The sequence below is a fragment of the Triticum urartu genome, chromosome 2 (assembly GCF_003073215.2).
Source record: "Triticum urartu cultivar G1812 chromosome 2, Tu2.1, whole genome shotgun sequence".
In the NCBI taxonomy this organism is placed as follows: domain Eukaryota; kingdom Viridiplantae; phylum Streptophyta; class Magnoliopsida; order Poales; family Poaceae; genus Triticum; species Triticum urartu.
The window spans coordinates 480,163,718-480,178,865 of record NC_053023.1 but is presented as its reverse complement, the minus strand read 5'-3'; positions in this window follow the sequence as shown (position 1 = coordinate 480,178,865).

The following is a 15,148-nucleotide window of genomic DNA, read 5'->3' as shown; positions in this document are numbered from 1 at the left end:
TGGAGCTGCAGCAAGCGACTAGCATATATGGTGGCTTACGCAAATGAGAGCGAGAAGAGAAGGCAAAGCACGGTCGATAAAAGTATGATCAAGAAGTGATCCTGGACTACCTACGTCAAGCATAACTCCAACAACCGTGTTCACTTCCCGGACTCCGCCGGAAAGAGACCATCACGGTTACACATGCGGTTGATTCATTTTAATTACGGTCGACTTCAGGTTTTCTACAACCGGACGTTAACAAATTCCCATCTGCCCATAACCGCGGGCACAGCTTTCGAAAGTTCAAATCCCTGCAGGGTGTCCCAACTTAGCCCATAACAAGCTCTCACGGTCAACGAAGGAATAGACCTCCACCCGAGACGTTCCGATCAGGCTCGGTATCCCGGTACAACAAGACATTTCGACAGGGTAAAACTAAACCAGCAACACCGCCCGATGTGCCGACATCCTGATGGGAGCTGCACATATCTCGTTCTCAGGGCAACACTGGATGAGACATCCTACGAGTAAAACCAGCCCTCAAGTTTCCCCGAGGTGGCCCCGCAGTCTACTCAGTTCGGACCAACACTTAGACAAGCACTGGCCCGGGGGGGTTAAAATAAGATGACCCTTGGGATGCGTGACTCCCAAGGGAAAAAAAGGCTAGGTGGCAAATGGTAAAACCAATGTTGGGCATTGCTGGAAAAGCTTTACTTAAGGCGAACTGGCAAGGGGTTCCCATTATAGCCCAACCGCGTAAGGGACGCAAAATCCGGGAACATAACACCGATATGACGGAAAACTAGGGCGGCAAGAGTGGAACAAAACACCAGGCATAAGGCCGAGCCTTCCACCCTTTACCAAGTATATAGATGCATTAATTAAATAAGATATATTGTGATATCCCAACAAGTAAACATGCTCCAAAAAGGAAACAACATCTCCATGTTCCAACAAACAACAAGCTTCAATCTTCACCTGCAACTAACAACGCTATAAGAGGGGCTGAGCAAAGCGGTAACATAGCCAATCAACGGTTTGCTAGGACATGGTGGGTTAGAGGTTTGACATGGCAATTGGGAGGCTGACAAGCAAATGGTAGGCATCGTAGCATTGAAATGGCAAGAGCGAGCAAACTAGCATAGCAAAGATAGTAGTGATTTCAAGGGTATGATCATCTTGCCTAAAATCCCGCAAGGAAGAAGAACGAGTCCATGAAGAAGATAAACGGACGTAGACGAACGGGTCCTCACAACACGACGTTATCGGAACCAACCCGAAGAAGCACACCGGAAAGAAGCAAACAATCATGGTAAACAACCTTCACATAATCATGGCATGATGCACAAACAAGGATGATGCATGTCCGGTTTAATGATACATGTCATGGCAAAGTGCACAAGCAATCCTACAAATTAAGTGGAGCTCAATATGCAACGAGTTGCATATTGACAGAACACCACATCAATTATTTAGTTCGATATCATTTATGTACCCAACAATATTAAATGTTGATTAACATGGCAATTGGGTGAAGCAAATGAAAACTACCTATCTAGGCAAATTTAAATGCGGCCGGAAACAACGAACAACCATTCCGGAAACTCCTCATATGCATATATTAGGTTTGGTACTGTTCTGCCCTAAACATAATTTTAGAGTTGTTAAGCATGCAAAATAAGGCCAACATGTTAAACTAGGCAAAATTCTACCCCATTTACATATAAAGTTTATTAAATTCGGAGTTACGGTTATTTAGTTATGAATTAAATCATTTTAACATGGCATAGGAGCAAATTAATGCAAAAAACATTTTTAATTATTTTAAACATGGGTTAAAATGACATATTATGAAACTAGATGCAATTCTAAGCATTTTTCATATTAAGTTTATTTTAATACGATGCATCGTTTGTGAGTTACAATATGCATGATCATGAAGGGGTTTTCTGTAAAACAGCAGTCTCTGGATAATGTCTAAAATCACAGGCAAGGAAAAAAAAACATCACGGGCCAAAACTACTGGGCGCAGGACATCAGCAGTAGCCGAATCGGGCCAAGCCCAAGCAGGAACAGAGGAGGGGCGTTGGGGATCTGCTCACCATGGGCCAAGGCCCGGTCGGTGAAGAGGGAGGCCGGCAGGGGGCGACGCTGGCCCTGGAGGCGGTTGAGGCCTGGGCTCATCCCGCTCCTCGATCCCGCCTGGATCGAGTGAGGGGGTGCGGGGGCCGTGGTCAACGGTTGAAGGGGAGGCGGCCCATGTGCGTGTGGCGGCGGATCCGGGCATGGGGAGAGGCGTGATGCAGGCGGGGCGGCGCTGCTTGGTCTCCGGCGGCGACGGCAGACCATGAGGCGGGGCGATTGGGTCAGCGCTCAGGGACAACGGGGAAAACGGCGCGGAGGACAAGAAGAGGCGCACACGGGAGGGGCGCCATGGGTCTTGGGAGCGTGCCCGAGTTCAAGTAGCGACGAAGCAGGGGAGGTTCGAGGCGCCGGGGAACCACGGCGCTGGGGCGGATCCAGCCGGAAAAGAGGTCGGGGACGACGAGGCTGGACGAGGCCCATGCTCGAGGTGGTTGACGGGGAAGATGGCGCGGGTCAAGGTTGTTGCAGCTGGGGCTCCGGACTGCTGCTTCTTGGGTGGCCGGCGACCACCAGCGCGAGGACGACGAGGAACACCGGCGAGCTTGCTCCGAGACGAGGCGGATCAGCGAGAGGAGACCGACGCGCGAGGAAGGGGCTCAGCTGCAGGAGAGGCCCGGCTGGGCAGCTCGTGGAGGAGGGGATCAACCAGAAGGCAGGGGCGGCGCGGCTGAGGAAGGAGGAGGCACTGCGGGATTCGGGCGGCTCCGATGTAGTGGTTGGTTCGCTGTGGAAAACGAGGGAGCATGGGTGGATCTGGATCCCGAGGAAGATGGTGGCGGCGGTGGGATGGATCCCTAAAATTTAGGGATTTGGTCTGAAATTAGACTAGGGGTGGACTATATATACAGGAAAAGAGGGAAGTTGGATCATCCGATCGAAAACCTACGGACGAGAATAAATAGGCTCGGGAGTCCAAATAAGAAAATGGTGACGTTTTGTAGACGTTTGGGGATGATCCGGATACAACGGTGACGACTGCCCGGGTCGGGTCCGGGACAGCTTTTCGGACGCACGCGCGAGGGGTCGGTTGGAACTCGTGGGCTGTGCAGAAGGGCTCGAGCTGAGAGAAAAGAAAGAGAGAGGCCCGGCGACTATTTCCGGAGACCGAAAACGTCCGACGTTTTGACCGACTATAATGTCGCTATAGTTATCCGTTGGGGCATCAAACGATCTCCGAATGCAATGAAACTTGACAGGCGGTCTATCTACACTATAATAAGACCACACGTCAAATCTCATCCCATCCCAAGAACATTTTCCGGCCACTTATAAAATAATATTTCGGACGTGTCGCGGGCGCGTGCAAGTGTGTCTGGGCTCAGAACGGACAACGGAGAGAACTCGGAGAACCTGGACGAATGAAAGTTTTGAAAACATGATGATGCAATGCACATGATGACATGATGAAATGCAACACGCAAGCAAAAGACAAGGCAACAACAGCGAATAACTGAACGACACCTGGCACATCGGTCTCGGGGCGTTACAACACTCCACTATTGACGATAACAGTCGACTGAAAATAAATAGGTCAGTCGATTTTTTTAATGAACCGTTCGATCTATAAGGAACGGGCAGATGGCCTTCGTCTACCTCCAGCCAGTCACTATTGACGATCTTTCTCGAACCGCCAGCGACCACCAGCCCAGACCCCTGCCTCCGCCGCCCCGCCCTCCCATCGACCCCACACCACCGCCGTGCTTGGCAGCGCCCCCAGGCCATCCCTTTAATCCCGGCCGACCTCCAGATCGGGCGCTAGTAGCTCTAGGCCGCACACGCCCCTAAGATAAACACCAAGGCGCTTCTTCCCCGGTGTAATAGGTGTACTAGCGCCTGTTACTCCGGGGAATGCTTCCGTTAATTGGGAATCAATTGGCCAGAAATTAAAATTCAGGGGGGCGACGGACCTCTAGCTAAGGTGAAATAGTATATGAGGAGAAACCTTGTGCATCGCAAGTTACTAGGAACATCTAGTATCAAGAAGAAGCGGTCAACTAGTGTCTTCTGTGGGATGAATACCATGCAAGCAGAGACGTAAGATTTGCACGAATAAGGGAAGAGGAGTACCTTTTTCGGTTGCCGGTGTGGTCACCTCCACAAGTTGCGCCGATTTTCTTCTTTTTACTGGGGAAACTGATGTTCTGGAGGGTGCAGGCTTGGACGAACCCATGGCCAAATTGTTGACTGTGTTGCCGTGGCCGTATGTTGACGGAGGGGAAGCAGATCCGAGGCGGCGAAGGACGGCGTAGCAGGAACAGCTCTGGTGCGGTGGAGGGTGGCGAAGTTGGAGCGGCAGCGGTGAGGCACATGATAGCGTGGTTGAATTGGCTCGGGTACGGACGGCTCGGCCTCGGCTTCAACTACTAGCCGTGGAGGGCATTGCGGTTGAGGTTGCGGTGGACGACGACGTCGGGGTATCGGCTCCGGCGTGATGGAGGAGGGCGGCGGTTGATGGGTGGGATGGGTGGCGGACGGAAGATGCTGGGGTTTCGCGGCTGGTGGAGAGGTAGTTTTGGCGCCCACGGAGTATGAATGGGGAATCGGACGGGTGGGGGGGAACCATGTTTCGGTCTGGGATGCGCTTGTTTTGGCTTTTTGAACAGAAGATGGGACGCGCTTGTTTGAAATTTGGGGAAAGTACAAACTTTGCCCCCTTCTTAAATTTCGGACCTACTGCGGGTCGGGGTAGGATGGTAATTGCAGGTGTCCCAAATAGTGGGCGGGAGCGATTTCGGCCGCGCGCATGTGTGCTTAGGCGGCCATTGTGTATGAATGTTTTTCGGATGCGGTTGCGTGGAATCTAGATGAAGCTACAAACCTACCCCGGTTTAGACCTTTGGACGTCGGGCCGGTAGGTTTCACGGGTTGGAGTTATTAGAAAAGTAATTTCCTTGTACTACCAAACATTGGTCTCACGCGGTTTCGGGCGAGTAGAGGCTCTGTTGGCGCTTCGTTCGAAATTTTGAAACACAAGCATTCACGTTTAGAGTACTCTTGAACTATGAGGATTGACCTAAATATACAACGTTATATTTGACCTTGTATGTTTGAAAACCTCATTAAATTATCTGCTTCTTTTTGAAATTTTGACACTTGAAAATCCTATAACTACGATTATTTTGGAATGGAGGAGCTAAATTCGAATCTATTTTGTACATGACTACATATGCTATTATGTACAAAATCAGAGCAAAGATTGGTGCCCCATAATTTAGGTATGGTTTACAAATGCCATGATATCAAATTCAAATAATTGAATGGACTTCATGTTGAATTCGAATTTTTAAACCACCTTAGTTGGAATTCAAATGTATGCTAGTTCATAGGTAGTAGCTATTTATAATGTCCATTGTGTAACTTTCGTATGTATAATGTGCTTTACACACACAACATGAACTATACTCACGTTTATATTCGATTGCTAAAGCGATGCATTGTCTAGAGTTCAAAATACTAACTATGTGGATCAATTGTGTCGAATAATAACATAGACATGCTCAAATTCGATAGAATCTAGATGTCTGATGGATCAATGACCGCTCCTTACGCGAATTGGAAGTATCATGATCCCATCCTAATATTTGGATACAATTTATATCTTTAATCAATGTGTAGAGCAGTCTTTTACGTGTAGTTTCACTCTCCATTGGTAGTCTCGCACACATGCTCACACACTCTCTCCCGAGGTGTCTTTCTCGCACACATGCTCTAGATATAACCCTCCCTCCCTCTCGTAACCATTTACAACCGTTTCACTATCCTTTATCACAAGCACTCTTCCTCTCGCAAACATACACACGCACAATCCTCATCGACCCTTTCTATATACATGGACCTGCCTACGTGTCTCATGTACGCACATTATCTTTATGCCTGTCACTCACGCATTGTCTCACACCTCTCTTCCTAATCGACGAGTATGATTCTAGCAGAGCATTCTATAGGATGCCCCTTAAAGTTAGGTTGGATGAATAGTAATATCAGAGATAAAGGGGTTACCTTAGTCCGAGAACCTAGGGTTACAAATCCTAGCCGACTTTGTCAGTGGACACAGAGTCCTTCACAATTCTGCTATCTTTGTCTTGTATGACTGGTCATCCATGGGTCTTCCTAAATGCGTCATGGGCCGACCAATGTGGCGCAGGACGAAACAGAACGAAGGGCCTCACCTCGACCCACCGGACCTCACGCGGTGACACACCCTCTGCCCCCACGTCTCATTATCTTCTCACACCCACACATACCAACACAAACACCAGACACACAGAAAATTTCTCCTGGTGCCTCTATTCCCTCCCCCCTTGCGTATACACATTCAAGGGAATGGAATCTCTTGTCGTGACGTCATATTCGTCTCTCTCTCTAGACCACTCTCATTTCTCCTGCTATCTCTCCCATGCCCCCCCCGGTCGGCCCCTCTATCCATGCCTCTCTCGAATACGTAATACACACAGATACCTCTCTAGGCCCCGCCAAATGCATCAAATACACATTCACACATGTTACATCACGTACCCCATTGATCTAAAAAGCCTTCTCTTCACGTTTATTTCGCATACAACATTCCCTTTGAATAAAGTGTGGCCAAAAAATTATTTTAGAGTTTCTACATATATACAACATTACAAAGTTATATGGAGGACTACGAATGCTAATTTGCATTGCATGGTGCCCACAATGATATTTATTCCGCACTGTGAATTTGTATATTTTTATACTATATACAAAGTTAGTCATAATAAAGAGAAATGAAGAGCATCTCTCTCTCCATCGCATACCCCCTGTACGCCCCTTTCACGTATGCACACAAACTGCATCCACACAACACTCACACAAACACATGCACCCACGCACGCACGCAACACTCACATGTACACATGCAGCCACGCACGCACGCAACACTCACACGCACACACGCACCCATGCATGCACACACCAGTACACCACACGACCAACACACACTCTCACGCTCAATTTCTCAACCTACACGTGCATGCGCACACATCAGGCCCTGACAGACACATACACAACCAGGTGATTCCCGCGCACGGGTTGGAGCCTTGTCGCGCCTACGTAAATTTGTGTTTATCTGACCTTTTGCCTATGCGAACTGACAGGTGGGACTCGCAACAAAACGTGGTCAATTTAACTAGTCAACATGGCGCCACGCAGACTATTTGGCCAGTTAACAGAGTGCAATCCGATGTTGAGCTGTGAGCAAGTGACCGTATAATCACCACAAAACATATATAGTGACCGTAATCAGCTTATTCTGAAGTTCGGTGACCGTATTATGCTTTTCTCTCTGTAGGCCCTCTAAAACTACATCTCTACACGTTCTCGCATGTTACATCTAACAACTATGCAATACAGCACTACTACTACACTCTAACACACTAAATCATATGTGTTTTTAGTTTTACTAGATATCATATTGTTACTTATAATTATTCAGTTTGCATACATTAAAATTGCCTTTGAAATGTATGGCCAGTATCATCTACCGCGCGGGAAAAATCCCGCCCTTTCCTGTTTCATCAGGTTTGTATCGATGGATCATGCGAAATAGCAAAAGTATAGTAATATACAGTACAAGTGACAGTTCACTGGGCCGTCGTGTCGTCTACTCCTCCGTCGTAAGAGTGGAGCGCTCGCTTTCATAAATCTACTAGTCCCTTTCGCCGACATGTGGGACATCAAGCTACCGGGTCCACGTGCCATACCGGAATACTATGCAGAGCAGCCGGGGTGAAGCACCCCAGTCATGGCGCCGGCGTAGTAATGAGCAATGAGGCATCAAATCACAAAGCTGCACCTTTCCCACAGTTAAGTTGGAGGGACGAAGAAACCATCATTTTCACTCATTGCTGAATCTGCTTCTCCCACGTCTTCTTCAACATAACCACGTGTTGCTTCTGCCGTTGTTCTGCCTCACGTGGGACGCGGATCGGCTTGTAAAGCACTTACACGTGGGACCGCATGTTAGCAAACCGCCAGGACAACGTCCTCCGAAAATAAGAAGCCTAATACTAGACTTACAAAGGGCTACGTAGCTGCTACGTATACTTTCCATCTAATCTATATATGCCCCCCTGATTCTCAGGTGGGGTGGGCCTAATCCTCTCCTTTAATCCAATCAAATAGTCCCACATCACATCAGTTCGTAACTTTACGTAAACCATTACGTGGATGTAGCATTGCTCAAATAAGAAACCTCCCCCGCCATTCGCGTGGCAAAATCACCTCCTTTTTACTAATCTCGATTCTATAATTTTTTAGATCAATATAATTGAGATTTGTATAGATAGCACACAGGAGCAAAACCGAGTGGTACGGTTAAGGGCATCCACAATGTGTAGCCAAATGTGAAAATAGCTTTTGGCATCGTGGGAACCATTGTGGATGGTTTTTCCAAAGCCAAAAATATGGAACCGAAGCTCCCTGATTGATTGATTGAAGGAATAGAAAAATGCAACGTCTCTCCTCTTTCTCCCATGCTTGGACGCATGTAGTACAGTATAGAGCATAGAGTCTACTCCCCCGTCCCTTCTATCACAAATCACAAAGCAGTGAGGTGTCAAATCAGAAAAGCACGGACGAAGCAACCATCATTTCACTCTTCGCTGACTCCGCTTCTCCATCATCTTCTTCGAGAAGCCATCTCACCGCATTAGTTACTCCTAGTAGTACTAGTAAAGGACTTCCTAGATGCAAATAAGGCAGTTGTCTCAGCTTGCAGGCGGCACTTGCGAACGACATACCGTGGTCTCCCTCAATGGTGTTCTCCGTCGAACGCACTTCGCCAAACCACCCAAAAAAAATCGTCGACGTCACCGCAATGGGGAAGGAAGTCAAATATAGTTACTACCTCCATTTTTTTCTACACAAGGCCAGTATATCAAAATTACAATTTGCAAAGGTCCACTAACATTAATCGAGGCAAAATTGATGGGGTTAGCAACCAAGGATATTAATATCCCCTGCATGCATGCGGAAGTGAGAAGGCTGGTTTGCATGGCGCTGCATTAATCAAGCGATGAGGAGTAAGATGGTTAGCTCTTTGGTATTTGGAGAAAAATATACGCATTAATTGACATGTGAAACGAGGATTTGTATCAATTAAATCCTACGAAGGAAAACCCAGCCTTTCTTTCTTAACACTAGTACTCCTAGTACGTACGTACTTATCCTGTTTGGGTCTAGGCCTTGCATCGCCAAACTTCGCCACACATGATTGCCAAGCTTGCCTAAAGTTTTCAAAATGAGAAAGAGGTACACTTGCGCATGGCTATCGCGGTCGCACCGCACCCTCACACGGTCGCACCGCACCCTCACACAGTCGCTCTTGCACGCCGCAAACCCAACCAAGGGAACGCACCCTCACTGACATGTGTTGTCGCATGTGAACACACCAAACTCAGCCATACTATCGCTGACACATAATTTTCGTTCATAGAGTATGTTTATCCAACCACATGTTGGGGAGTATCTGTATGGCCCGTGCGGTGGTCTGTTGGGGAAGAAGAAGAGGTGAGGAAGAAGGAAAGAAGGGTTAGGAGACGTAGGATATTCATCCAACCGCCTAAAATGGTATACTGACCCAAGTCAGGCGACTTGCATAACAAATATATGTTTTTACACAGCAAAAGATCCATAAAAACAACAACATAAAGAAAAACTATCACTGCTCGCTAAAAGAGACGACCTTGTTATCTTTGGCTGCCGGCGCGAACCAGTCGACGTGTGTCTCCGCACCATGGTTGTCCTCGGCCTCCAGCTACTCGTTCAAGCAGAGCGTGCGAGCGCTCTGCACGGACGAGAGCACAGCCCGGTTCAAGTCGAGGACGTCCGGTTCCGCCTTCAGGAGGGCCTCGATGGCAGCGGCATCCGCTCGCTCCATGTCGAGTCGAGCCTCCGCCGCCCGGTTCAAGTCCAGGACGTCTGGTTCCGCCTACAGGAGGGCGTCGATGAGAGCGGCATCTACGCGCTCTGCATCGAGTCGAGCCTCTACCGCCCGGTTCAAGTCCAGGACGTCCGGTTCCTCCTGCAGGAGGGCCTCGAGGGCAGCGGCATCCGCGCGCTCCGCCTCAAGTTGAGCCTCCGCCGCCCGGTTCACATCCACGACATCCGGTTCCGCTTGCAGGAGAGCCTCGATGGCAGCGGCATGCGCGCGCTCCGTGTCGAGTTGAGCCTCTGCCTCCCGGTCCTCCTTTAGTATCGCCATGTTGAACCGCTTGTCCGCCTGCACCATGGGGGACTCGGACGCCGGCACAAAGTCGACGTCCATCGTCTCATACCCATCGGAGGCCTTCTGCGCCGCGACCTCCGCCATGAACATTGGATCGGCTTCCTCCTCCTCGTAGCTTGGCACCAGAGAACTCGGGGATTGGCCCGCCGCAAAGCGAGCTTGGGAACGGAGGTCTGTGGCGCCGACCGCCACCGCGATTTCTGCGCGGCGCTCCGGCGTCAGCATCTTGTAGTAAGTGATCTTGTGGCGCACCATGGCTTTCTGGTGAACTAGGGGACGCTTGATGCGGGCTAGGGGAACAAAAGGTGGGAGAATGGGCTGGAAATTTGGTGTGGTTTTAGGGCAGTGGCTGGCGTAGGCTGAGCAGCGAAGGTTCTGGTGTGAATAGTGGTTCCGGTGATGACCGGTCAATCGGTTTTGACTGTACATCGCTCTTGTCGTGTTCGCGTTGTATCCCGGCACGCTGGACCCTCTACGTCGCTCACCAAATGGAACACGCTTTGTCTTGCGTTTTCGCTTGCTTGTGGGACCGCAGTTGAGAGCAAACCGACGTCCCTCCCCCTCCCCCGCCCGCGTCATTTATTATACCACCACTCCCTCCGTTTTATGCGGAGTAAATAAAAACAGAGGGAGTATACTATGGATGAGGATCCCCTGACGTGGCCGAACCCATTGAGTAACTGACATGCGGGGCCTAGCAAGCATCGGGTCCGCCAGTAAGTGACCGAAAGGGAGGATAAGGCAGAGATACCTACGCCAGAGGATCCACTTCCAGTATACTACTTTGACCAAATGTTAGAGTAATAATATATGACATGCAACTTACACAAATGTTAGAGTAATAATATATGACATGCAACTTACACAAAGCATACAGGGTCTAATGCGTTTTTCGAGGCTAACTTTGACCAAATGTTAGAGTAATAATATATGACATGCAACTTACACAAAGCATACGGTCAAATTCGTATGTGAAAGGAGTTTCCAATGATATAATTTTCACATTATACATCTCGTGTACTATTAATCTTGTCAATAGTCAAATTGGAAACCATCTCGAGTACAAATCTAGGAGTACGTACGAATCTAACAATATTGATTGGGCGTTGTTGAAAGTTGATACCTTTTTGATCAAAGTAGATATACTTTGACTATACATAAAACTTATATGTAAACTAGAAAGGATAGGAGGGAGTATATTGTACGTTCAAAAACGAAACAAACATTGAATACCCGTTATATATGATTTGCGGATGCTATGATCACCGATTCAAAATTTTGAATCCGCCTTAGGTATCACGTGCCCCCACTCGTTCCCTCTCGATTTCATCTCGGGGTCCGGAGATCTATTGAAAGAGGACTAGGGTGGGTACATGCGAATGATACTCGGCGGAATGTTCAAATGAGGCATGCGGGAGGATCGACTCGACTGGAGGGCGACATGATCAATGGAGAAGAGGGTTGGAGAGGAATGAGAAATAAGCAAACACCACATGATTATACTTGAACAGCTCAAATAAACAATAAGTTGTCTCGCTTGGCCTACATAGTGAAAGGCCTAATGCGCAACACAGAGCACTGACGCTCGAATATGGCCGGGAAAACAGGGAAACAGACATGTGGGGCACACCCATCGGGACGATGTAGCGCAAACTAGTCCAATGGAGGAGCTGGCCTACGACCTCCTCGCCACCGACAACCATTCATGTGGGTCGTTGGGGCCAACAACGGGGCGCGGCTCCAGCACCGCCTCTGGACACGGCGACCGCGGTGAGCAACACACTCATATCGTCGCTAGACACGGTCGGCTTCAGTTCGCCGAGGGTGGCGTTAGTGCTGTGGCACGACCAACGGTATGTTTGGTTTGTGCCCAAGGTTGCCCCATCAAAGCATTGGGTAGCCAAAATTTTGGTTGAGGTATTGGTTGCCCATGACTTGGCCAACATTGGCAAGAAAAATGAACTCGAGTTGGCTAGAGTTCATTAGCATGCCAAAGAAATGGCAACCATCCAAACAAAGACCAATCTTTGGGTCATGACCAAAATTTTGGTTGAGGTATTGGTTGCCCATGATTTGGACGACATTGGCAAGAAAAATGAACTAGAGTTGGCTAGAGTTCATTGGCATGCCAAAAAAATGGCAACCATCCAAACAAAGACCAATCTTTTGGTCATGACCAAAATTTTGGCAAGGTGCACTTTGGCCACAATCCAAACACACCCCAAACCCGGCTCGTCGAGGATGCACGGGGCACCGCGACGCGTCCGCAGAGTGGTGTAGCGCGGCCAACTGCATCCTCTGGACCTGAGACCATGCCGGGTTGTCTTGCTTTTTCAATGACATGCGTGGATCGCATGTGAGCAAAGGGCATCTCCAACATTGCCACAACCGCAGCTAACTACCCTGGCACACCAAAACCCTCGTCCCTCGCGCCGTCGCGCAGTGCATTCCCAGCCGGCGCCAGCTGCCCGCATTCATGTCGTCCGTTCATATGTCATCATTAAGAGGCTCGGTGCCCGCGGAACCAACTCCGGTGACTTAATGACGCACCTGGACACTTGGCCTCACCGGAATGCGCTACTTAAAGCGGCAACGCCCAGCTAACCTCCACACCATAGCGCACCGTCCTCCTACCTAGAACCACATCCGCCATGACCGCAAGCGCGAACGCTCTGCGGGAGAGCTTGTCTTTGGGGATGGAGCTCGAGGTCGCCGCCCTCGCTCAAGTCGCCGCACAAGCGGTGGCCACGCTGGCGGCCGATGACGGGAGCACCGTCAGCCACGCATCCTACTTGTCGCCGTCCAACGTCCAGCACCGCTGAGGTCGGGGACTCCTCCGAGGATGAGTAGGGCATGGGAGGCGGCAGGGCATGGTGTGCCAACTGGCCGGTCCGTCTCCCGTGGTCTACTTTTCCTCGCCGGAGACCGCACCTTCACTTCATGGGTCTTGAACCCCGCCCCTGTACATGGAGATCACAGATGGAGGACGTCGGTCGCCGCCGTAGAATAGGTTTAGTGTCGGGTTTCTTTTATTTTTTTTGTCCTCTAAAAGTTTGAAATGTAATGAAAATCTGCCGTGTTTGCATTAATCTCGGCCGGTGTATATGAACTTTCAAAATAATATACATATTGTAGGAGTACTAGCAAGATGCCCGTGCGTTGCATGGAAGATCAAGATATTGTGGGAGAAAAGGATGAACGAGGGAAAGCGTTATCTGCAAATGTGGAGAGGAGTGCGGGTAAATTGTCATAGTTTCCTTCCTATCCGTTAGATATAGATCGGACGGCCTATATTGCAGGATCGGACACATCTTTCTACATCTACGGGAACCTATGAAAGGGTTAACGTAAATTGCCTCTCTCTCTCTCCTCCCCTGATTTTCATGGTGGTGGGCCCCCCCCCCCCCCCAATCTACAATCAACAGCTCACACGTTTCACATTACGTTAATTACATAACTGGGATTACGTAGGTGTAGCATTACTCATCCTAAAAAACCCAACTAAGCCAACCTCCCAGCATATTGCGCGGGAAAAGACCCGGCCATGCCATTTTAGTTGAGATTACCGGATTACTAGTAGTAGTATCGATGGATCGCGCGAAGCAACAGATTTTTTTTTGAGGGGGCAAAGCACCTAGTTTAAAAGGAAAAAATGCGGTACACTCACAGCACTCCTGTCGCGGTCGCATTGCACCCCACACACATTCGGTCCTGCACACGGCTCACGCAAACGGAACGCGCTTCAGCTTGCCTCTTCACTGACACGTGGGACTGCACATGGAGAAACCGACCATGCGCCAAACTCCCCCCGCCCCCCCCGCGAAAAACCCCCCCCCCCCCCCCCGCACACCCAAAAATTTGACCCCAATTCCGATTCAACCGCCCTTCGGCCAACTAGCCAATAATATTTCCCAAAACCCCCTCCCCCTGTCCCCCTCCACTCCATTCGCTCCGCCAAAGCCGCCCTCCCCACTGCGCCGATACGTTAGCGCCACGGTTCGACGATCCTCTCGCGCCCACAGTACGCTCTCGTAGACTGTCGTCCTCTAGCCGCGCCGCCACCTCTGGCTACGTTCTTGTGGAGGCGCACGGCGGTCAGCGCCGCCACCGCTGGCGACGTTCATGTGGAGACGCACAGCGGTCAGCTTCTCCCACGGTACACGCATTCTAGACTGAGGCCCCGTTCATGTCGGTGTAGCGCTGAATGTTAGCTGATAGACGATGGTAATCTCACTGTTTGCCGAAGTAGTTTACTGTCAATATGCTCTACTTAAGAAGCTTCCTTGCCCTGTTCTGCACTCAATCTACTTAGCTGAGATGGCATGCCAAGGCTGATTAGTTGCTAAAATATCCTACCATATATTTATTGTGACGTAGATTGCCATGGTCTAGTAGCCAATCTGTTAGCTGAAATAGCTCTACACCGTTTTATACTCGATCTTTGTTGCTGCGATGGCCTTCGATAGTTCGATGGCTGTGTGCTCGGCCTCATTGACTGCTGAAACAGCCTGCCATAATTTGGTACTCAAATATGTTTGTTGAATTGGCTTTACATTAATTCGTTACTTAGATCTTCTCGTCCAAATATCTTGCCATAGCTTTAGACATCGACCTAGGTATTTTTTTTCTGGACTTCATAAAAAAGCATATATGTTTTTCCTGTAATATTTAGTAGAAGAACTAATTTGTATATCTAACAGATGGGCAGGACTTGGATAACTTATGCTCGAAGATTCTCCGCTGCATATGTCGAGGGGGTTGAAAACTTCATGA